Source organism: Seriola dumerili, unplaced genomic scaffold (assembly GCF_002260705.1).
Source record: "Seriola dumerili isolate Sdu_G_001 unplaced genomic scaffold, Sdu_1.0 BDQW01000219.1, whole genome shotgun sequence".
Classification (NCBI taxonomy): Eukaryota; Metazoa; Chordata; class Actinopteri; order Carangiformes; family Carangidae; genus Seriola; species Seriola dumerili.
The window spans coordinates 5,915,570-5,941,390 of record NW_019174474.1 but is presented as its reverse complement, the minus strand read 5'-3'; positions in this window follow the sequence as shown (position 1 = coordinate 5,941,390).

The following is a 25,821-nucleotide window of genomic DNA, read 5'->3' as shown; positions in this document are numbered from 1 at the left end:
CTCCACAATATATTCACAGGCTCATTACATTCTAAACACTAGTTTTCGTGCCCACATATTGCAACATATGTACATCTCTCTTTTACTCTGTCTCTCTGACTTGATACAAGTTCTCTCTAGTTCCTCTGTTTATGACTCGATGTGTAAGAGACATCAGCCTTGGTGGACACACGGTAGACAGATTGCTATGGGTGCAATCAAGGGCAATGCAAATAAAGTCAACCTTAGTCTACCTTAGTACTTTTCATGAAACCTGTGCAATAAGCCTTATTGTACATGCCAAATCTCCTTAATCTTCAAGTAGAATAAAGCCAACCAGAATTTTCTCTTAACTATAAATATGTGAAACTACTAACCTAATGCTTAAATGCACTCACTGTTCTTCTGCACATTATATGTAGATGCTTTCATGCTTTAACCTCTTTGTTAAAATGTACCATCCAAACATGTAGCTGCACTAATAATATTGATGCAGATTTCCCCACTTCCCATCATCTCCCATTTACGTTAGGACTGTTAAGAGGGAGAGGTCTACTGACACCTTCTATAAGCCTCGGGAGCGGATCAGATTCTGTGAAGGGGTTGTATGAAGTGCAAGAGTGCAGAATATTTCCCGGCTTACAGCCCGAGAGATACTGTTGGTTCCAAAGTCATATTTACTATGGGATTTCAACCATCATGCCACGCAATCCTAAGGAAACATACCCTTCATTCACATTTAATTTGAAAGCTGTGTAGATTTCATGGGGCTCGGTATCAGGGGAGGCAGGATGAGGAAGTGAGGGAGAGAGAGGAAAAGGATGAATAAACAGACTTGCTGCTTAGAGCTGGTGCTTTCATACAAGTAAAGCTCTCCTTTGAAAAGGTGGGTGAGGGGTCAGGAAATGTGACGTTGGAGGTGGGACAATTCTTCGATAGATGCTTCCTCGACCTTGCACAGGTTATAAAACCAAATGCCCTACAGCCCGCCGCAAACATGTCACCACCTGACAGTCTATTCGCTTTCACTCTGATACACGTTCACACTTGGATCATATAGTATTTGCTAATATATATTTTTTGATTTATTGTATTTATAGTTTCCAGGTGGAGGATGTTTGTCACATATATAAAAAAAAAAGTTCCAGAAGAACAATGAAATGCATTTGAAAGATGCATTTTGTTAACCCAATTTGGGTCTATATACCACTATCACTAGGTTAATTTTTCCTATTAGAAAGCCATTGGGTAACCGATCACACCCAAGCCAATGGGGTTTTTTGTTTTATTACTGTTGTGTCATTTACCCAAACTAACATTTTCACAACAGTTGTGAACTGTTGAAATTACATTATTACTTACATGCCACCAGCTGTTACTGATTGTTAATGATGTGAGTAAAATTTTTGAATGTTTTGAATGTCATATGCACATCTTTTTGCACAACTAATGATACATTTATGACAGTTTTAAGTTAAAACTCAAAGATTGTTCTGTCTAACATTGGGTCAAAAGAGCAATGTTTTAGTTAGGGTAAATAACCTGACAGTAATAATAAAAAAAATAAAAAATTCAAGGTAATGGTAATAACACAAACACCAGGTAAAATTTTTATTTTTTATGTGAAAGCCAGCATACCTGAAATTGGAAATATCTGAGTTGTCCTGATCCATTTCCATACAAATTGTACACACACATTCTCTCTCACACACACACACACACATGCAACTATACAGCAGATATGCATAAGCATGAACAGAAATCTTTTACGCACTGAGGTAGAGAGAGAAGTGAGACAAGGCGGGGGGGATTGACAATGTTTATGAACTGAATATGGTATCTTATTCTTTTAGTGCTCCCCATTCAAATAGGTGACCATGGAGTGAGGAAGATTAGCTGCCAGGCTTGTTCTCCCTATCAACCATACCCAGGATCCCGTTGACGTGGAGACGCACTCCCACACGGCATTAGCCAATCACAACACTTGAGGGCACATTTAAAGCGTGCATTTTTAACAGGTGTCCAACATAAGTCCTTCCAATTGAATAGTGTTTTGTCATATCACCATACTCCATTCAATTTACCCTGACCAGGTAGTGCAGTGTTCTTCAAATATAGGGTAATGGAATGACAAACAAACAGCGTTCGAAATCAAATCGACCCTCAGGGCTGATGAGACTTCAAATCTCCGCCGGATCTCCTGAACTGGCGGCCTGAAGTCGCTCAGCCTCTCCAACTGCTTAAGTCTCCTTAGAGCTCAGACTTATTTATTTGTCTGCTTATTTTTAGCAGGAAATAAAGCTCAGATGATGAATGGGGCATGCAATTCTCCCCAGCACCACTAGCAGCATAATAGCTCAATATGATGGATTTATCTGGGTATTGCTATGTATCTAGGTACTGTATGTGCTCACTGACTATAGTGGGCATGTGCGCCGTACAGTATGTGTGTTTGTGATTGCAAGCGAGTGTCAGTGTGTGTCCCAACCGCTGGAAAAAGGGAAATGCTACCATTTCCCCTCCTCAGGAGGCAGATATCACATTCCTTTTGTGCTTGTAAGCAAACTGGAGCCTAAACGCCTCACTCCCTCTCACTTAAGTAGACAAGTCTGTCATCGCGTGGCCACAAAAGAGCTGGATCTTAAATAGCGGTTACCTTTGTGCTTTAAAATGTGCCTGCGTAAAACAGGTAGATTTAAAGTACGGCTACGTGAAGTTATAGCTTGGAGCATCTGCTCTCTTTTTCACCTCTCCCATGTCTGTGCAGCAGTTTCTCTCGGTGCTGGAGTACATATGAATTCAGCGTGAAAATCATATTATCCTGTCACGGCCGTGTGAGATACTTATTGACAAAACATTGTGATTGAAAATATAATGTTTAAATTACTGCGTATTACTGGAAGGAGGTGTGTGTGTGTGTGTGTGTGTGTGTGTGTGTGTGTGTGTGTGTGTGTGTGTGTGTGTGTGTGTGTGTGTGTGTGTGTGTATGAGTAACTATGCATCACATTGCCTTAACAGGTAATTTATTCCTTACATATGAGGATTGCATCTTCTCGGATCGTTCACATTATCGCTCATCAAGTTTCCTCTGCTGTTGTATGTATGTTCTATGCTGGGCTACATAACAAATTAGGCACATAAGCACGTGTGTAAAGTGTGTTGGCATGTACCAAAATAGACGTGAACAAGGTGTGATAATCATGGACTTTATCCACTTGCACAGTATACATTTACCCAGAGGACCAGTGTCTCTTACGGCCTCCCACTCTATAATAACCACAGTCTGCCTCAGATAAAGCACAGCATCTGTTAAACAGCAGGGTGACTGAGCACACAACACAGACTACCATTACAAACGGACCACTGCACAGTGGGCCCTATCCTATACACCTGGGTGACCAGATAAGGCTGAGAATAAGAGTAAGGTTGGGGGTGGGGGGGGGGGGATTAACCCATCAACCCATCAACCAGTGGAAATACTAGGCAGGGTTCAGTGAATCAGGGTGGTGGTGGGGGAATGATACAGAACAGAGGATAGATCTACAGTGTGGAGACAGAGGGGAAATTAAGAAGAAACATAAAGCGTGAAGGGTTTTTAAACTGTATATGTAGCTGATTTTTTTTTTTTTTTTTCTTCTTTTGGCCCACATTGTTCCTGACTGTGAACTCTTACGCCTTTCAAGGGTCAATAAGCCTGTGCAGGCAGCGAGGGAGAGAAAAAGAGACAAAAAGATGAGAGGAGAGAGGTGGAACGCACAGTAAATCCTCTACCCTCTTTATCCTCTTACAAACTCCAGGTTTGCACTTGTGCTTGAAGCTTTAGTCCACAGCTCTCCACAGTGTTTGCTGAAAACAACTGCTGCAGTTCAGTGTTGACAGAGAAATGCATCCAAATGTCAATGACACTCAGCAATAAAGAGCTGATGTATTATAGGTGGAACGGAAAAACAAGTGAACAAAGAGGAAAGTTTCAATAAAACCATTCAGGAATTAATTCCAGTGGCTTTTTTAATGACTATCTGGGGGAAATGTTGGTTCCATTCATCATTTTTATCCAAAAATGGGAAATTACTGTCACATACAGTTCTTTAATCGACCAAAATACATTTCCAACAACTTTTTTCATTAATGATTTATATCCCATTGCACAGTTCATGCAAAATCCATCTTTAAAAACAGTTTCTGACACTGTGTTAGGGAGGATTTTTTTGTGCACACTAGCAGTCAATTCCAATATCTGATATGATCGTGCCATTTTGTAAACAAACTCAGCGTGCAGCATTGGAAACCAATGATGGCTGAAGTGTTTCTGTGGTGCTGCAATATATATATGTAGACTGAAAAGTATTAGCGTTATAGATGGATTTTAAATGCTAAACTACACAAATGAATAAATACATAATAATGGATACATAAATTTGATAAAGAGGGAGTAATAAAATGAAGGATGACTAATGACTGAAAGAATCCCTGACTTCCCACCTGCATTCTTTTGAATTTAAGTTTGAAAAGGTCACCTGTTTGTACATTTTATGTTTTGAGTGCAACATGTTGTAAATGTATCAGCGTAATTACCCAGGTATTATAGTTGCACTTGTGTTGTATTTCATTCTTACAAAGCTTAATTTGTTTGCTGCTTCTCAGTTCATCACCACACTCTTCCGTCCTCTCCTGGCTCCTCAAATTACACTTCTTTTCCATCAGTTACATCCTGCCTCCAGAATGTTGGCATATTGCTTTTACGAGCTCATTAGGTGGACAATATTGTCCTTAGTGTCAGCTCATTATGGGGAAAATTTAGAACTGTATACACATTGTTTATGCATGCAATCAGAGTCAATGGCGAGCACAAGATGATGAGCAGATTTTCTGGATAAATGAGCAGGCAGGAGTATCGGTCAGGAATGAATCCCTTTATGGACATGCGGAAAGTAGGAGGAGGTGCGGCGAAGATGGCCAGACGAGCAAACAAACACAGCACATACTGCACCGCGGTGCATTTGATTTTTTCTGCCATTGGAAGATGCACTCAGGGACAAGTGTAGACTTAACACTTAAAGGCATTCTTAAGTGGCTATAGAGTTTTCAAATTTTATCTGACTGAATGTGCAAATGCTTTAATGGAAGGCAGAAAGATGATTTTTATACTTTTGCTTCTGCCTGCACATATTTTGTTTATGATGTGAGAAATGCACACACACAATACCTGCACACATATGTAGACCTTTACTCTTTTTCTATGCTACAGTTCTCAATCCCGCATTAATCTTTTACACCCAGGTTTATTCCCCCTTGAACTTTAGCACCGTACTTTACTATACTAGTCCTCGCACAATTTAAACATTGCTTCAACTAAATTCCATCTGTAATCCCATGGAGGAACAGCTAAAACACTTAAGAGCACATTTAAACAGATAATACAGTAGCTTATAAAATACCACGTATGCTGTATGTGGAATAGCAGTGAGAAACTCAGATATATGTAGTCATACAATCATTATGAGAGAGGCAGGGTGCAAGGTTTGATATGAAAGCTTTTACAAAAAGACCCTTCATTATGGGTGGTGTAGATATAGATTTTATAACTGCTTCAATAGAAGAATCTCAGTGAAGGCCACTCTTTTGAACTAGTGCTTTCAGTAAAATGAATGGAATAAAGATAATGGGCATGGAAAGTTTTACACACCAAAAAAAAAAAAAAAAAAAAGATTTAAAAAGAAAAAAAAGTGCAAGTGTAACAGTTTGTACACATGCACGTTGACATGTGTCATGTGGTATTCTCTTGCCTGCTTGAATGAATGAGTAGCTGTACCTCTGTTTTAGAGGTGAGTCAGCCTTCGAATTGTGCCAGTTGTCAATCAACACCAGAGACACGGGTTTCCATGGTAACAGTGGTCAGGCCAATGATTGCCCCCAACGTCTTTTGAAACACAGTGAAATAACAATGTCACATGTACTTGAAATGGAGCCTGCTGGTGCTTCTGGCATTCTTTTTTTTTTTTTTACCTTGCTGTAATGTGATGGTTCATGTTTTGTCGGAAAGGGTATAGAATTAAGAAAATAAGTCAGGAAATAAGAAATAAGATGCTGGAACTGAAAGGACAAAGAAAGAAGGGAATGTCTTCTCACAGTGTTTCAGGATCAGTTTGTGCGATGATAAATCACATTAAACCTTAATAATCATTAATTCCTTAATATACCAACCCTAGTTCACTCTACGAGGATTTCTCAAGAGCAGCCGTGGCCCGGCTCTGCCAAAAGGTCAGGGTAATTTTAGCAAAGCCCCTGAGAAATAAATACCTGTCAATCGAAACACATCAGTTGTACCTGTTTTGGAGCTTATTACAGCTCCCTTTTCAGATTCAGGTTTAGCATGCCTCTCATGTCTCATCAATGATTCAGAATGACCCGATTCACTTGTGCTGCTCCTTCATCTGGGATGAGACACAATGCACAAAAGGGAGCGCAGGAGAGTGTGAGAGAGTGCATTATGTACAGTAGGTGTGAACTACTGAAGGAGATTGGAGGCTAGGAAGTAGTGAGTCAAGTGCTTCCAATGGAATACACATAGTTCTTTGTCAATTAAAGCATAATGATGTTGTTTTTTGTTGGTTTTTATTCACACACTTGCCATGACTTTCTTTCTTTCTTTCTTTCTTTCTTTCTTTCTTTCTTTCTTTCTTTCTTTCTTTCTTTCTTTCTTTCTCTCTCATAACCTCTCTCTTCCTCTCTCTCACTGCACCTCTCTCTTTCTCTATTCCTGCTGACAGAAAGAACTAAAGAGTGCCAGCCCTGTTCTCTCTAAGCTTGAACTCTGTGTGCAGGCGGAATATAGAGTTTAGCTTTTATTTTCTGTGTGACTTTTTGTTCAATGAGATTTGGAGAAGGTGACTTTTATCCCTTAGGGGGAAAAAAAAAAAGAGAGAGGATGCTCTTATGCACTCACACAGAGTGAGGCAATTGGTTGAGTGAGAAAAATAAAAAGGGGGGGGGGGGGTAAAATGAAAAGCTATTGCATAGGGACCCATTTGCTTAGTAACTGCTATCTTTGTATTTAACTCCAGGACTGCTTACTGGGACGAAAGCAGGCACAGGATATAATGAAATACAAAGATGTATTATGGGATATAACTAATGGAGCCATGCACCCAGATATTTCAAGGCTTACTCTCTGTGTTTAATTTCCTCCTCAGAGAATGAAATGACCCAGAGTATTAACCTTCAAGGGGAGAGGGAAGATGCTTTTTTCTTAAACACTGAAAAGAGAGAATAATCATCGCCAGATTGCGCAGTCACAGAGGACAGAGCTTTGCGCTGCACTCAGGGTCACTCCTCCTAACCGTAGCGTCCAGGGACACCAGTGTGAGTTCTGTACATCAAGGTGCAAGCCCAGTGCTAACTTCTCTCCTTTGGCAGAGCTGATCAAAACCCTCACATCCTGCATGTCTGACAGAAACACCGCATCCATTTCTAATGAGTCCAGTGGGGACACCTTCCCGCGAGGTTGCCTCTGAGTCTGCCCTCGGGGTCACGGTGGGATGGGGCACAGGGATGCTTTAAAATTGTGATTAGCCCCTCGGGTCAAAGAGAGGTTGATCTGTAGTGCACCTTGAGGTCCGGCTCAATATACTACTCCCAAGTGAGTGTCCTGTTCTCCTTCATTTCCCCTTTTCACTGTCCACACGAGTACCATCACTCTGATTTCATCTCTCTCTCACAGCTCTGCTCTTTGAGCTCCCTGGACTTGTGTGCTTTGAGAGGACTTTGGCAAACAAGAACATAAGCAATTAGTGCTTCACATCATTTATTTCTGTTCCCGTGGTTCTGAAAAATAGCCAATAATAGCCAATTAAGTCTTAACTTCAGTGAATTGTAGTGTACTATCAACACTTTTTCTTTACTTAACTCAGACAGGGTTTGCTGTGTGTCTATGCTTATTCTCAGCACCACTGCTTTAGCTCTGTAGTACTCACACCCACCACCCCTGGGCTCTCTCACCAGTCCAACTCGATAACTGCAGTTTGTTACAGTTCTCCTAAAGTCTGTGAAAAGAGGCTACTGCTGACAAACCTAATCGTCTCTCACTTATTAAACCAGAGCCACAGGAAATGCTTTTTTTTGATTAAGTCACTGGTTATGTCATATAATGTCGCATTACTTTTCACACCTGATACAACATACAGATACAGACAAGAACCCTAGGTACAGTAGCTGGGATGTGCCAGTCTGGGGACAGTGAGTGTGGCAAAAAAAAAAAAAAATCTGGACAGTGTATTCCCAGCGATGCTTGGAAATAGTACATATTGTATCCTGACAAGTTGAAGCAATGAAACATGTCAAGCAGCACCAAAGAAATATGGGTCTGAGTATATTGGTGTATTGTACATCATTCACTGAAGGTGTGTGGTGTCTGTGTGCATGGTGCATTAAAGGCAGCTTTAATTAGCAAAATTATTTTTATTCTTCCAAAGTTACAGCCTTTTGAGAATGTACTTCCCACTTTGTGTTTCCACGGACACCGCTTCCTTGCTGAACTGCGTTGGAGGGATACTGACACAAGAACAGAAGTTTGTTATTTAAAAAAAACAAATAAAAAATACTTTTTTAATGATACTCTGTTGATTTGGGTAACTCTTATATTAGCTTCAGCTGATTTTTTGAATGCATTTTCACACAGAGTGAGGACAGTTAAAATGGCCAGTAATGATTTCAGTGTACACATGGACATGTGAGTATTGTATTAAGATGAACTTTTGAAAAAATCTCTTTTTTAAGTACTTCCAAATGCCCTTAGCATTGATTCTTTCTGAATCAATGCTGTTTTTTTACCCCCATGTTAAGTGAATATTAGGCTAATACTGCCCCGCAAATCAATAGTGATTTATTTACAGTGTCTGCAGAAGTTTCGTTATAGTTCTTTGGGTAGTTTAAAGTATTCGTCTATACCTCCAAGCCTTTCAGTTTAATTGAATTCAACTCGGGAAGCAAAATGATACTGGTTAAAGTCAACCCATGAGAAGTCCACAACTGACTGTCCAATTGTCAAAGATGCAAAGTGAAGCGATTTTTCAACAGAACTGAAGAGTTCAGGAGCTGAAAAGTCTTTCACTCCTTGTTTCTGCTGTGAGGAGGCTGCTCAGCTCACTGCACTAACAACAACAGTCACATTAAATTACAAAGTGGCACCCCCCATGTTAACAGATGCCTTTGATAGGTGATAGGTTGTTGTCAAGATTATCCATGCTGCTCTGAGGCTGACTGTGTCCTTTTGGAGATGGAGGAGGGGGGGGGTTTACAAATGACAAAACAGGCAGAGCCAATCACGGTTCGGGCCCCCTGATACAGCTCTGCACACACACGTCCTCCCTATGATGCATCTCCCTGGCTGTTTTCTGTTAACTCTGCTCTTTCAAGGCCATCCATTCTACCGTGCTGCCTGATGTTGCAGCAAAGTCTTCCAAGTCAGCTCCCTTCCCCTCCGCCTACCTTTACAATCTTTCTACTGTGTACTGCAGGTACACTGTTTTTTTTTTTTTCCTTTTCTCTTTTGTGTGAAGCAAAGAGCAGGGGATGGGGGTGGGAGCTGGGGTTGGGGGGGTAGCTGTCTACTCTGAACAACAAAAACTCCACCTTTCAGTCATCTAGGAAATGAGAGACGAGCCTTCCCATTGTCCTGTGTTCACGATTCTGCCTTGATTGCATGTGAGGAGACTCCCCGCACACGGTTGAGTACATCTCAGATGCTGACCGGCCACTTTCCTTTCCAGAGTGATTCCTTTTTTATTGCTCATTCACCAACCTCCGGCAATGAAGATTGCACTACGGCAAGATGGTGTGTATCCTAGCCAATTCAACGGCTGTCAGGTCACTTTATCATTCCGATGCTGCGGTCAAGAAGAGCTTTCTTTCTGACCAGCGAGCCAGACTCCCAGGTAAAGATAAAAGGACAGAGGTTTCATAGACAGAGATAGTGTACTTTGCTGAAAAGAAAACCATTCAGTGGAGCCGGCGTGAGGTAACAATGTTTTACCTGTATCAACATCATCCATCATCGACTTGCTTATTTTTTTTATTTTTTTTATTTTCCCCCCTTTTTTTCTTCAGCAATGCTCAGCTGGAGTCTCAGCATTCACCTGCTGTTACAACAAGTCTGAGAACATCGGCATCCAGACCTTTATTTTTTGTTTTTAAATTTCCATTCAGTCATTCAGCACTGACACGGAAACGTTGGTCACCACAGTTCCACCTGAACTTTAACTAGGAGGAGCACATAATACATCAAGAGACAATGCACCTGCAGACCTCAGATCACTACGCTGGATATCTCATCCATAACCTTTTATTTCTTTTATGTCCGACGCAGGTCACACCGTGCCATCATCTCAGAGGCACTAAAAGGAAGTGAACAGCTCTCTCGAGATGAATAGGAAACACTTAAATATAGTGGGAATCTCTTTCCATTTCCTTTTCTATTTTAGTTTCAAAACCTTTCCAGGAAGCGGAGAATGTTGATCTAATATACATTTTCTAAACTTATTTTTTGTTACTTAGAATAATGGCTTAAAAAAAATGAGACATTGCAGTGAAATTAGTTTATTCTATCTTTCCTGGAATGTTGTTTTTTCCTGAAGTGTAGCACAAACACCTGAAACAAAACAAACCGAGCTATGTTATTTCGCTGTGGTGCACATGTGAATCAACACAGAGACACCAGATGCTCACAGCCTTCTGGATTCTAACTGAATGTACGGAGTCGGCTGTTGCTGTTGCTGAAATTACTAACTGACTTTTCAGATTTATTACTCTATAGATATAATATTCTACTTTGCTGCTACACAGTGTCAGTGCATGAATTTTCACCTCCACATAGACTTAACTTGTGTTCTTGTATATAAGAAAATGAAATAACTGCCAATTATTTCCAGTGTTGTTACGCTGTGGTTACAAACACACACATTGCGACACTCCAACTCTGAGCCAGCAGGCATCACCAAATAACAGGTGAAAGACTGCGGTTCCATCGCAATGAGAAAACCGAAAAACTAAATATATAAAAAATTCACATTTTCACACAAGTTTATTCTAGTTCCACTGTATTTGTTTTCCTGCAGCAAAAGGATGTAGGTCCTGTTTACCGCACTGGGCTAAAACATTAGTTAAGGAGCAACAGCAGTTCCCAAAATGATTAAGATTGTTGTTATTGTAGCATTAATGAACAGATGGTGAATTGATCAGCAGGAAACTTTGCAATTGCTTTGACCTATGCTAAGGAGCTTTTTATTTACTGCATGGCAGGTCATATTAAATTACCTTTTCCACTACAAAGTGCCTCATTTGCCTGATCAAAATCTGATACAAGCTGCACATGTTTAGCAAAAGTTTTAGCAATACTGGCAGAATAATAATGCTCAAATAATGCATGACATTAACCTTTGTTGTACACATAAATGATAATAATAATATGATCCATTTTATTTTGCACACAGCTCTCATTATGCAGTGTCCCAGTAGGAAGAAAATGTGAATTTTTAATTTTAATTGGGGGGGGTCTTTTAAATGATTTGACAGAAAGACTGATATCTTAAACAAACATCGCAGGTGTGTGAAATTATTTAAAAACATTCCAAAGATTATTTATGTCACTTTCATTGAAAGTGGAACTTTGCTCACTCATCCACGCTTGAGGGACTTCAGCACCAAAATTGAGTAGTTTATCATCTGTACTTTCGCCTGACAATGGAATAATATAGACTAACAAACATTGCGACAAACAACTGATGAAAGTTAATAAATCTTTTTTTCTTTCTGTGGCTCCTCCATGGCATTTTGCTGTTTACCTGTCGACTGTATTTTCAGATACGTATCTCTTTCCCTTGTCATGTCCGGCTGGACAATGGAAACACTGAACTTTAAATTATGGGGGGTGGGATGGGTGGGGGCTTTCAAAATGCTTTTCCATTGTTCCATTGTGAGTAAATCCTCCACACAATGAGTTGCAGAATACAGTAGATGTTACAGCATGAGTTATGCCAGTCGTTATGCAGGGAGCAATTTCTCTGGTCCATTCATCAAAGCTGTTGGTAGGACAAAAAAAAAAAAAAAAAAAATCAGAATGCTAAAACAAAGCAGTGCAGACAACACATAGTCCTGGATGTAGTCAAAGGCGCAAATTATTACTCTGCAAAAAAAAAAAAAAAACCCAGCAGGGGCAGCTGTTTCCAATTGTGCAGCTGACTCATTGAGGATTTCATGCAAATGAAATCAGCATTGTCTTTTCATCCAGTCCAACAGATGGGAGGATTAGGTTGAAAGGAAAATAAACTTTTGCAGGTGTATTAAAATTAGGCATGGTTAATGAAATGCATGCTGTGACAGTAAATCAAAAGCTTTCTTCCTGGTCCTGTTTTATATTTTCAAATATTTTAAGTAACACCCATGGTTTGTTTTTATAATCCAAATGTAACAACAGTTTTAAATTTGCATGTCAAAAGCAGCAAACTTTGGCTTTTTTGCTTGGAAAAAAACACTCTGAAACTGTTAATCAATTATTTTCCCTTCAGTTCACTAACTGATTAACCCTCTTCATCTAGTGCCCCTTAATGCGTGGATGGTAGTGTCTTTAATGTGTTTACATTAGAGTGCTGCACTCTCCGCATATTTCTGTCTGAACCCGACCCCAGCCACAGAGAGTTGTAACCAAGCCTGACCCTGTGGCGTTATTTTAGTGCCTCGCTCCTGAGCGCGCAGTGGGACTTTCTGAGCACAGGCAAATATTTTTTGTAAGGAATCTCAGTTTGCCCCCTAGATGTCCCCTTTTCACTGAAATGCGGTCAGCAGTTCATCATCATGAAATCAGCATCCGGCTGTAAAGAAGGAGTGAAGAGTTCAATGTCAAAGCTATAAAGGAAATACAGTAAAAAGAGTACAATATATAAAAAAGGGATTGTCTGCAAGAAATGAAACAGTTATAATTAATAATTACTCTGATGATCCTCTCAGGAACAAACAGGGTGCGACGAGCTTCGGGGTTCGCAGCCTGCCTGCCCTTTCCAAGTTGCTGCAGCATCAGTCTTGTCTTGCAAGACAATAGCACACAGAAATTAAACACTAGTTTGAAAAATAAAAGTGTTTCAATGAAAGTTACCGAATGATGCTTTCTTTACCGTCCAGCTTGATCTGGGCTTGTGTATCCACAGCTTAGAATTTCATCAGCCAACAACATCAGAGCCTGTGCATCTGCTGCATCTCCAACCTGCAAAAGTTCAGTGTTGAAGAGAAATAGAGAAGGTGAAAGGTGTTAATGCATATCAAACAGTGCTAGACAGGTTGTGTACCAGTCCACCTCTCCTGTGCAGAGGAAACTGTAGCACATTTTTTTTCAAAAAAGCAGGAGCTGGGCCACGTTAGCCAACGCTGACTGCAACTATTTCACCAAAAGTTCTGTGTGAATACATAAATAAAATAACAGAATGTATGTATGTACTACATATAGTACATAGTACAGGTCTTTCAATACCAAATATTATTGATTTACACTAGGACACGTCATGGAAACTCTTTCCTAAGTGCTACTGTATCCGTGCCTGCCTTACCTATGTACACCACATTGAGAACACTGGTAGGAGATGTAGCTTTTTCCCTCTCTGCCACTGGAGAAGGCCCCCCTCTGCAAAGCCATCTCTGTCCAGATGCTATTTCAATTCTACTGTGGTGTCAACTTGTTGTTCGAGGAAGGGCAATACATCTCCCATACTTAAGGAAGAGGATAGAAAACCTACTAGTCCTAAATTCTCAAGCACAAACCTTGTAAACATGTTTATCAGACGCTTTTAACAAAGAAATGTGGTTAGAAAGTATTGCAGCATGTGCTGTGCTTTGAACAACCTCTCAAAATAATTTGAGATAACGTGTTGACTAGCTGTTTCGGATGATATGAAACCATGTGGATTATGTAAATGATACTGAACTAAAGTAATTCTAGTGATTCTAGTGATGAGTGAGGTTCACCAGGCACTTACTCTCCACAATGCATAACTCAGAATACTGCAGATTTACAACAAACAGTCATTTTAATAAACATTGATTGTTTTGTCATTTCCCTTACACTCATACTGCAAGCATCTGCAGAGGCATCACTTCATTGCACTGGTAACATGTCTTCTTTGAAATGTGATCTGAGTCAGGAGGCAGATGAGATGTGTCTAATGTCTCCTAAAGTGGCACTATGTAAAAAGTGGCTGTGCCACCTGCTGACACAGCTTTGAGAGCTTTGACTGAATACCCCTCTGTTTCTGCTAGAATTACAGTCAGCTTTTAGTCGACCACTGCCGCCTTTATTGAGAGAGAGAGAGAAAGAGAGAGAGAGAGAGAGAGAGAGAGAGAGAGAGATGGAAAAAAACAAAACAAAAAAAAAGAATATGTATTTTGGAGATGAGAAAAATGCAATTTTGTCATCAGTCTGCCATCTCATAATGCTTTAAACTGGTGATCAGTGCAGCATTAGCGCTCATGTCCAACTAAAATTTATTAACATCATTTGAGAGTGGGATATGATACAGAGTCAATACAAAAAACACATGAAAACAATCGTGGTCTTACAGACCTGTTGCCTCATGCAAGAGCCATCATCCACAGAGATCCTGCATTTTTGGAACGGTTGCAGCCTGGAGCCTTGAAATCTCTGTTCACAACAAAGTAAACAGAGAGAGAGAGAGAAACAGGCCAGTGGCGTATGACTAAGGTTAATCCTTCTTCTAATGACCACCTTTAATACTAAGCCAAACATATGGACTGCCAACTGTACCTCTGCATGGTCACTGTCTTCAGGAAGAACACTCTTTGTCTTCCCATGCCAGCTTGGAGGAGTTCAAGCTTCTCAGCTGGCAAAAGTGTGTGGAGTGTGTTTTTTGGAATCAGATAAAAATTGAAGGCAGTGGTCTTACTGGTTGTCTTAACAAGCTGCTTGGTGGAAGTTGGTGTGGTCACAGCTTGCTTGTTTACCCTGATTAGTCATGTGTGGGCTCCTTAAATGACCTTCAAAAGGCATTGTTTTATATGGGTTATAGGAAGATTGTTTTAATACACACATAAGGCAAAGTCAGCAGTTTGGAGCAATCCTAATCAGTAGTACTTAAAAAGTAAAATGTTTGATGCATATTGTTTGTCCAACGTGACAGAATCCGATCATCATTTCTAAATTTTTGTCCTATCCCAGCTCGACCTGTCGGCCTCAGGTATCCAAAACGAGTTGCTCATTAACCAAAACTGAGGACTGTATTGTACAAATGCAAAACATTTTGGCACCTTATAATCTTCAAATATGGGATATAGATGTTTTTATATGCTATATTGTTTTGCAATGGTTTTTTCCATTACTATCAGGTGCATCATGTGCAAATCAAAGGACAGGACTAATTGTTGTAACTGCAGTCTACTTAATCATAGACAGAAAGTACAAATAGGTCAACACAAGGTAATTTATTGTATTATAATGATACCTGAAATAATTTCTTCGAACAGGAAAAGGAAAATGGACAATATAATTGAGATGCCTAACAAATAAAACATGGATGTTAGATTTTTTCAAATCATGAGCATATTATGTAAGGCCTCTCATACACATGTAAGTGACGTACAGCCGCCATATAAACACATAGATTAAGATGTCAAAAATGAGGAAATGAAAGAGACAAGCTTCTTTCCCATCCCTGTGTGGTAATTTTTTTTTATGCTTTTATTTGACAGCCGCAGTGAAGTCAGACAGGAAATGTGGGGAAAGAGAGCAGGGGAATGACATGCAGCAAATGGTACAGCTGGCCGGGAATGAAACCGAGGGAAATCGCGCTCAGGGCATTTACACCCATGTGGTGTGCACCCTAACCACTCTGCTATCAGGCTGCCCAGATCCCTATGTGGTATAATTCTGAAGATAAACTGGCACTGCTGGAAGTGATAAATGTGACTAAATTCAGCTATTACTACTCTTAGTCTTTGCTAACAAGTGTTCAATATTCTGGAGTCATGAACAAGATGATAGATTAATTCAATGTTTTTAGTCTCAGAGGTGAAGATGCATTGTCTACTATGCTGTAAAGGCACAGAATGAAGCTGCAGTTTGACTATGAAATTTTAGTGTAGTAGGTGTGTGTCATCGGCATAGAAACAGATGTATTTATTTCGATGTACAGATGGAGATTTTTGTTCAGCAGCAGGAGCTACTGCATTGCCAGATTGAAGTCAGAGACATACACATATAAAAACACAATACACTATCATGACCAAGGCTTAAGATTCCAGAGAGTGACATGAAAGTTCAGTGAAAAAGCGGGATTGAAAATGATGTGACTCAGAGCGACAGGTCTCACTTCCACCTGTAACCTTTGAACCGTCACTCATAAGTAGAGAAAACCAAGAGAACACATTTGCTGCTTCACATTTACATCAGGGGAGTGTGGTTTTGGGCACACAGTGGGATAGCTTGCAGCAGGCCTGTGTACTGCATCCAATCAGGGCATCTCTCGCTCTGCAAGCTCCATCTGTCACTGAGGCATGCTGCTGTGTGCATGACCCAGGCCATGTGGGTGGGCTTTGGTGAGACTGTTTTGAGTTCTCAGCCCGAAAGCCTGGGAGATTGGAGGAGTTGAAGACCTTGGCACAAGAACTTTCGTCGCTGACAGAGAAGGAAGACAAACAGATGCCTGGGAAATCTCCATGTCATCTTGGATATTTCACTCCTCAGAAGTTCAGCATAGCAATACAAAGTAATCATGATTGTGATCATGAATGAGACACCCGTCGATTAAACTAAAGAGACATATGGAGAGAAGATGTACCATATGATTTTATTTGTTTGTATTTGTTTTTAGGGATGCAGACATTCTGCATGATTGATTGTGAAATCAAGTACAAAGTATGTTTATTAGCAGTGTAACGGTACATGCATTTGTACTCTTCAGTACAGAATGTTTTATTCAGGTATCTTCTGTTCAATACTCCCTAATTACAGTTGAATTAGCCTAATGGAAGCTTACATCCATTATTTAGGAGTGTTGAAGTTTCCAAGTAAGTTCAACTACAATATTGTGAATGGTAGCTATGTTATGGTTAATTTCATACAAAGATAGTGATTATGATGAATAAATTAAGCTTGAGATATGGTGAACAGCAAATACGTTTTGTATGAGCATAATTCTGACCAGATTCAGATTTCTATAAACATTTGACATGAAGAAAAGAAACTTTCTTCTGAACATAATACAGCCAGCTATTATGTTTCCAACAAAATATATTTGCTGTTACAGTATTGTTGTATAGAAACACAAGGTTGGAAAGTTTGAACTGTTGGCACTGAACGTTGGTATGGATGTAATTTGTAAGGCGTGACATCGTCCACCATGGACATATGTAATTCCAGGGACTGTAGACAGTTAAATTACTTTAACACAGGATATAGAGTCATGCATCAGATGAAAACGGACAATGTTCAACCAAAGCTGAGTATACAGCTTTGCAAAGAAAAACAATCGAACATGCTGGACCACCCGAGAGTGTCTATCACTGGTACAAGACAAAAATAGCCTGGAAACAAATCCTTCTCTCCACAAGCCAGACTCTGACTGCAGAATCAGACCATGCCAAAGCAATAACCAACTCTATAGGAGTGTTTAATGACATGCAACCATACTTGGCTGAGTGAATAGAGGATTTAAGCAAAAGCACAGTGAGCCCCACTTCACGTACACATTTCAATCAGTCTGTTGCGCTTGCCTTGCATAAACTAAAACTTGGATTGAATTTTAATAAGTAGCAAAAATGTTATCTTCTGCGTTTGTTTCACTTTCCACAACTGTGAAATCTGTGTGCCAGCTCCACACCAAATGTTTATCTATCGGCAATTCATCTGCAGTCGGAACAAACCCCTGAATTTGCTTGTCAGGTTTGGATGCCCATAGGAAGGCTTTGATAAGCTGTTTCACACAGTAATGCTGAATCAACAGCAGCTAAAGTATATCTTCAGGCCTCCTGAATTGGTAATCATGAAGTTGTAACAAGACCTCAGTTTGATCTTTTAGCGCCTTATAAGAGAGCACACCGTCCCCTTGTGTGCTCAGTTCTATTAAACTGCAGCATTAGATTTTAGGTTTGGCCTGGAGTGAACAAGAAATCACAGCAGGGGTTTAGACCACCATCAATTTCTCCTGTGATCTCTATTTAAGGGTTTCAGCACTTTGTGTGTAAAAGTGTGTTGTATACCAAAAACTCTGTGTGAAAATAATGACACCGGAGTGCAAGGTATAGTGAGGAGAGGCTAAAAAAGCAATTAAGTCTGTATGACTTTGATCTGCCCAAAGGGGGGAAAAAAACTTCTCTCCTTATGAGCTTCTCATTAACTAAGACTGTATTTTGCATTTCTCATCATACATAATTACAAAATTATGATTTTCTTTTTTCTCTATTAGAATAATGCATGTGCAATTAAGTGAAAACCTCTAAGATTTTGGATTTAGTTCCATGTTAATTGCAGTCTCACAGTCCCACAACACAGCTGGTTTGTTTTTTTTTGCAAACATTCACTGACTCCATCCTATCATTATTGTTTGAACTTTTATGTGTTGCTTTGAACAGCAGATCGTGGGCTATATTTTATGCACATTTGCACGATAAATAAAGTTCTCTTTCTATAATTAATTAAGAAAATATCGCAATCTAATTGAAAACTCTGCATGTGATATTCAGCCCATATTTCGAACATTCTCTATTTTATTTCGAAAGGTGCGAGTTATGGTGTAATGGACTCTATTGCTGTTGCAATATAGCCCAACATGCTAGCCTTTTAAATGAGACTACAAGTCATTAATGTGCCACAAAAAGAAATTAGAGCCGGAACTGGCAATTAATTTAGTAGTCAGCATTTTCCTCACCACATCTCACTGCAGGTCACTGACCTCACTTTCCTTTAAGCAAACTTTCTCTGTGAAGATGTATGAGCAAAGGTCCTGTCTGTGCACAAAGGTGAAAAATTCACACTACAAAGTGTATTTGTAAGAGGCTATTTTGGGATCACTTTGCTCTTTTAAATGTACACTCGCCTGCTGCTATATTGTGTCTGGGAGATTTACTCCTCAGCTTTGTCTTGTGTGTGTGAACGATCAATGCGAACATAACCTGTTTAACACAGGTTGTTGAGGTTATATTGGAAGTCTGCTGACATTGAATGCGATGTTTTCATGTACAGATAAAAGAGACAAATGAAAGACAATTTAAAATGTAAATTACTCACATTTGACACTCCGGGTTGTGAGAGAAATAATATGACATTAATCAATACACAGGTTAAGTTGATAATCCTCGTAGTATAATATAGGGTGAGCTCTAATACACAAGTCAAGATCAGAGTTAGCCTAAATGTAATTAAACCCCTGCAATACCAAATATAAAAAGATATCAGCATTCTTTTTTTTTTGAGAGCCAAACACTATCTCTTCTTTAAGGGTGAGGAATTTTATGTAGATCAGAGAAGTTATCAGATGGGTTGTGTGAATAATGACCATTGTCAGTAAGGAACTAAGGACTCCGAAAAGCAATCAGATAGAATCAAATAGAAAATAGTTTTGGAAGGAACTGACGAATGACCTCGTCCTGCTGATAGAGGCAGCGGATCAGAAAACTTCATATCGTTTGTAGCAAGTGAAAAGGGAACTGAGGGTTTTTCTCTCCTTCCTCAGTGTAAATCCACTGTGGTTTCTGACCTTTTTAATATCAGACCACTTTTCTTTATTTCTTCCAGTGTGTTGCTGAAATCTCACACGATTAACTGCACCAGTGACCCTCTGCCACACTCCTTTCTGCTTTGTGTTTGAAATGCCACTGCCCAGGCCTCCTTCCACTATACTTACTATTTTAGTTATTTAACATGGTTAAAAATGATCATGTCATTTCCCTGGCATGTGTTGACTTATGAAGAATATATAGTTAATGGTTGTATAAGATCTTTGAGAAAGACTTTCCTCCTTTGCTGTCTTGTGGAAGTATTGTCTCCATGGTGAGGATCTTTCTCTCTGCTCTCTCCGAGCTTACTGTCCCTGCTTTGTCTGTGTCACTATTTTAGCACATCTGTCTGACATCTGCTGCTTACAGGTAATTTTTCTTCCCTGATAAAGATGCCTTCCTTCATAAGGGTGTCCTTCCTGCACCTGCACTTCACACTGCCCTGTGTGACTGCTTGTTTTGGGTCCTATTTCTGTCCTGGTAGTGGGTGCTGCACACCTGACTGCAGGATCCTTAGAGTGCATCTGTCAGTTGAGTATCACCTCCAACCTCTCCACATTTGACATCTTTTTTTTCTCTTTTTTCTGAATATGGGTACTGTACAGTCAGTGGCCAGTTTGGTACACCTAGTTACAAGTAATGCAGCCTCATACGACATAGTGCTTTCACTTTTTCAAAAAATCAAGATCGAACAAATTCAAAATGACCCGCTATTCGTTCAAATTAATTCGAATGCGCCCCCTATACCCCGTGCACTGTCACCTGCTCCCCCAAAACACCACAACCTGTCATTGTTTTCGTCAAATTGAAGAGGCTGTACACTTGGCGCTGCTCATTTCATGAGAGCAATGGCTTGCAGATAGTTATGAGACAGCAGTCAGTGTCTTTGGTAGCAAACAAACTAAGCTATCTGAAGCTATCTGGCCAACAGCAAGTTCATTAGCTTGGAGAGCTTCATTTCCCTTCTTCAATACCTTTTTATTGAGCAAAACTGTGTTCTATGAGGAACAAAATGCCATGGGGAAGAAGAGAGAATTTGGAGAGAAAATAGAGAGCTGTAGGAGTCATTGTGACTAACTAATGAGTTAGCAGTTAGCAGTTTACCATAGCCCTCCGATGGTAGTACTAGTAGTAATTGTAGTAGTGGTAGTAGTCACAATTAAACCAAGCTTCCATCCTAACCAATTTCACATGGACGACAAATGTGACTTTGTGTAGTGACCACCACTTTTTACTGATTGAATATTAATTCTCGTGGTTAGATGTTACTCTATAGGTGCAGTCACTTGGATTACTGGGGATGGATATTAATGGTTGGCTACTGTTTGGGTGTGTGACGACAGACCAGTGTTGAAGACACAGAAATGAAATAGAAGCTCGGAAGGCCAAGGAGGGTTGACATCTCTCTCATGTCTTTACCAAGAGATTTTCTCTGCATGTGCTTTTGCTCATATGTCATTGTTCCAATCCATTTGGAGCACCACATGCTGGCTGGGATTGCTGCTGTAAAATTTACAAGTTAAGTTGAGCATTCTTGATCCATATTGAACTTACATTGCTAGACAAGTGATTTCCTGCCTGTATAACAGCCAGTAGGTGTCCCCTAAAGGGTTTGGGTTTATGAAATATTTTTGCCTGAGTGAACGTTCACTAGGCTCCTAGTAAAATTTAGCCTGGCCTTCCCTTCAACCCATGAATGAAGTGTCTGTCCTGGTTTGCACAGTCTAACTTTTTTTTATCATGAAGCTTTTACAAGAAACTGTAAAGTTTTATTAGTCATTTCATCTTTGTGTGATCCTGTCAACACCAACTATTATAATATAACTAAATAATTACTATTCCTTAGTGAAAACTAAGCATGAAATACTATGTCCTGCCATAATTCCTCCCTCTGCATTATATACTGCCAAGCTGTGGTTAACTGTTGTTGTAAAACACAAATGACTGTCTTTCAAGTATGTTCAAACTGTGTGAAGTGTCACTTGAACCCTACGAGAATCAAAAGCCTCCCGTAACACATTATCAGGTACAAAGACGAGAAAGTTTCAAAAATTCCACATGAACGTCCTTCCTCTCTTTTGTGGCTGACTCAGGTGTTAATATGAACTTCCTGGCCCTTAGATAAACGCGTGCATTCCTGTGCGATCCTGTTTTGTCATCACAGATGTCAACATTAAACTACTGGCTGTTATTCATATGTTTTAATGTGAAAACAACTTCAAAACATATAGTTAAGCTCCTTTCTATCTTGATGAATGTTTTCAGATGAAATTTTACCTCACAGTTCAAAGAAAAATCTTTCACCTGATTCTGAACACCCATCTACCGAGGTTCACTGTTTCATCATTGTGCGTAAAAAAAAAGTAAAAGCTCTCATAGCGGAGAGAATCACACCAGCAGAGTTTAGAGCATTCTAAAAGTGCATTTTAAGCACAGGAAGTGGCCCTGCTTAGACATGAAATTGACTCCTGCTGTTTGCAACTTCTTCCACTCAGCTGGAGTCCTTCAATCTAAATAGCCTGGGGTTTCCAAAGCCCTTTCTCCTTTAACTGTAGGAACTGCATCCTAAACAAACAACAGCACGGCCCTAAGAACAGTGATGCCAGAAAAAATGCAAAATTTATTCAAAGCAGCAGCTATTTGCATCAGCTTTTAAGTAAAGTCAACTTAAGTGAACTTTCAAGTTAAGTCAACGTGATGGTGTACAATAAGCTGAGGCTTCTTCCTTTGTAGCATTTAGCCAGTGTTGGCTGATGAGAGCTCAAAATCAAGGAGCTAAATGATCACTTTTACATGATTGACATTGTCATTGACAATGCATGCATTTCAAGGCATCCTTATTAATAATTCATAATGCAGCTTTATTGTTGATTCACTTTAGTATTAATAAACCTAAAGTTAGGCCAAATGGACGTGTTGCCAGAATACCTTTTAGTATCCAATTCAGTTGATTCAGCTGATCCCTTTGTGAGAAAAACAGATTTGTTCCATTAAGAACAAGAACATGTGGCACTGCAAATAACTAATTGTATAGCCAGTTAGTGTTGTGGTTTTCATACTATTAATGAAATAGATTGGAAAATATACTGTATTCTTCTTTATTGAATTTTATTAAAATAGCCTCTCTTGCAGTAAGCTCAAATGTGGAAAATGCAGAAAGGCATTGTTCTAAGCCTGAGTTTAACAATTTGCCTGAAACTATTATCCTCTGCTCCATTTTAAAGATGACCAGGTCCCCCATTTTGTTCTCTTTAACTGTTGGAGAAAAATATAAGTCTTGAGGTTGAGGTCCACTACTGGCACTTGCGCTGATGTTTTAGAGCTGTACAAAATAAATGAATGTATCCAGTTATAGCACCTAACTGTCCCTGATTTTGTTTCATTTCATTTCATTAGTTTCAGCTCTGCTTTGTGTGTTTTCTTAAATTTTTTTGGGCCTGCAGCTTTTTGCAATTAAAACACAGCACCATCATTGTCGTCTCAGAACAGCAAATGCAGAATGTATGACAATAGAGTAGTAGACCTATTTAGTATTAGTTTTGCTGGCATCACCACTGGTTCAGAGATAAACAAGACCACTGGTTACAACATGCAAAAACTGCACTGGATAACTCCATTTTGCCATGTAGAAAAAATCCTCATACTATAATGGTGAGCTCTAATACATCAGTCAAGACCAGAGTTCATCTAAATGTAATTAAACCCTGCAATACCAAATAGAAAAATATATCAGCATAAATCTTTTTTGAGAGCCAAACACTATCTGTTCTTTAAGGGTGAGGAATTTTATGTAGATCACTGAAGTTATCAGATGGGTTGTGTGAATAATGACCACTATCAGTAAGGAACTAAGAATTCACAAAAGCATTCAGATGAATAGAAAACAGTTTTGGAAGGAACTGACGAATGACCTCGTCCTGCTGATAGAGGCAGCGGATCAGAAAACTTCATATCGTTTGTAGCAAGTGAAAAGGGAACTGAGGGTTTTTCTCTCCTTCCTCAGTGTAAATCCACTGTGGTTTCTGGCCTTTTAGTATCAGACCACTTTTCTTTATTTCTTCCAGTGTGTGTTGCTGAAAACTCATACGATTAACTGCACCAGTGACCCTCTGCCACACTCCTTTCTGCTTTGTGTTTGAAATGCCACTGCCCAGGCCTCCTTCCACTATACTTACTATTTTAGTTATTTAACATGGTTAAAAATGATCATGTCATTTCCCTGGCATGTGTTGACTTATGAAGAATATATAGTTAATGGTTGTATAAGATCTTTGAGAAAGACTTTCCTCCTTTGCTGTCTTGTGGAAGTATTGTCTCCATGGTGAGGATCTTTCTCTCTGCTCTCTCCGAGCTTACTGTCCCTGCTTTGTCTGTGTCACTATTTTAGCACATCTGTCTGACATCTGCTGCTTACAGGTAATTTTTCTTCCCTGATAAAGATGCCTTCCTTCATAAGGGTGTCCTTCCTGCACCTGCACTTCACACTGCCCTGTGTGACTGCTTGTTTTGGGTCCTATTTCTGTCCTGGTAGTGGGTGCTGCACACCTGACTGCAGGATCCTTAGAGTGCATCTGTCAGTTGAGTATCACCTCCAACCTCTCCACATTTGACATCTTTTTTTTCTCTTTTTTCTGAATATGGGTACTGTACAGTCAGTGGCCAGTTTGGTACACCTAGTTACAAGTAATGCAGCCTCATACGACATAGTGCTTTCACTTTTTCAAAAAATAAAGATCGAACAAATTCAAAATGACCCGCCATTCGTTCAAATTAATTTGAATGTGCCCCCCTCCCCTGTGCACTCAAACCTGCTCCCCCAAAACACCACAAGATGTAATTAATTTCGTCGATTGGCGAGGCTGTACACTTGGCGCTGCTCCACTCATTTGTGCTGCCTCCACTGACTCAGTGGGATGGTAAGCTAGCAGGTGAGGTAGCAGATTTGTTCTTCTCAGATGTTTTGGTGTCATGATTGTCCGCTCAGGATGGCTCTGCTCGCTATTGTCCTTCATTTTTGTAACAAAACAACACTGCATTATCATTAGCTTAGTTTACTGATAGGTCAATAGGGCATGCAAAAGGTCAAGCTGACAGAGCGCCCTCCGCTGGATCACAAGGCAAACTACCTCAAATGGTCTGATGTGCTTATAGAGACTGCAGCCTTCTTTTCAAACAGGTCATTACAGCTCGAATATGAATGATCGAGTTTCAGTGAAAAAGTGACACCCATAATACAACAGCACTGTATACAAATTTACCCTCGTGAATGTTACAATGAGAGAGGTGTTATATCAACTTTATGGTCACTCTAGAGGCTGTAGTTTGTGATGTTGTTGAATTGCATCACATTTTACTGAGAGTATTGTATTTAGGTCTGGACACACCAGGATTTAAAATGGTTAAACTTCACTCAATTCATTCCAATTAAATTGCGACAATCAGATGGTCCGCTGGACGAGGATAAATTAATCCACACAAACGTTCCATATTAAATTCAACTTTGGAGTTTGCGATAGGTCAGCAGTACAAATTCATGTGTCAAAGTTCACCAAAGTAGAGGAAGCTAGTGCAGCTTATTAGCTGTGTTGCAACATTCACTTTTATTTCACTTCCTCTGTTGGCGTAAAAAACATTCGACAGAGCAATGGCTTCCAGATAGTTATGAGACAGCAGTCAGTGTCTTTGGTAGCAAACAAACTAAGCTATCTGAAGCTATCTGGCCAACAGCAAGTTCATTAGCTTGGAGAGCTTCATTTCCCTTCTTCAATACCTTTTTATTGAGCAAAACTGTGTTCTATGAGGAACAAAATGCCATGGGGAAGAAGAGAGAATTTGGAGAGAAAATAGAGAGCTGTAGGAGTCATTGTGACTAACTAATGAGTTAGCAGTTAGCAGTTTACCATAGCCCTCTGATGGTAGTACTAGTAGTAATTGTAGTAGTGGTAGTAGTCACAATTAAACCAAGCTTCCATCCTCACCAATTTCACATGGACGACAAATGTGACTTTGTGTAGTGACCACCACTTTTTACTGATTGAATATTAATTCTCGTGGTTAGATGTTACTCTATAGGTG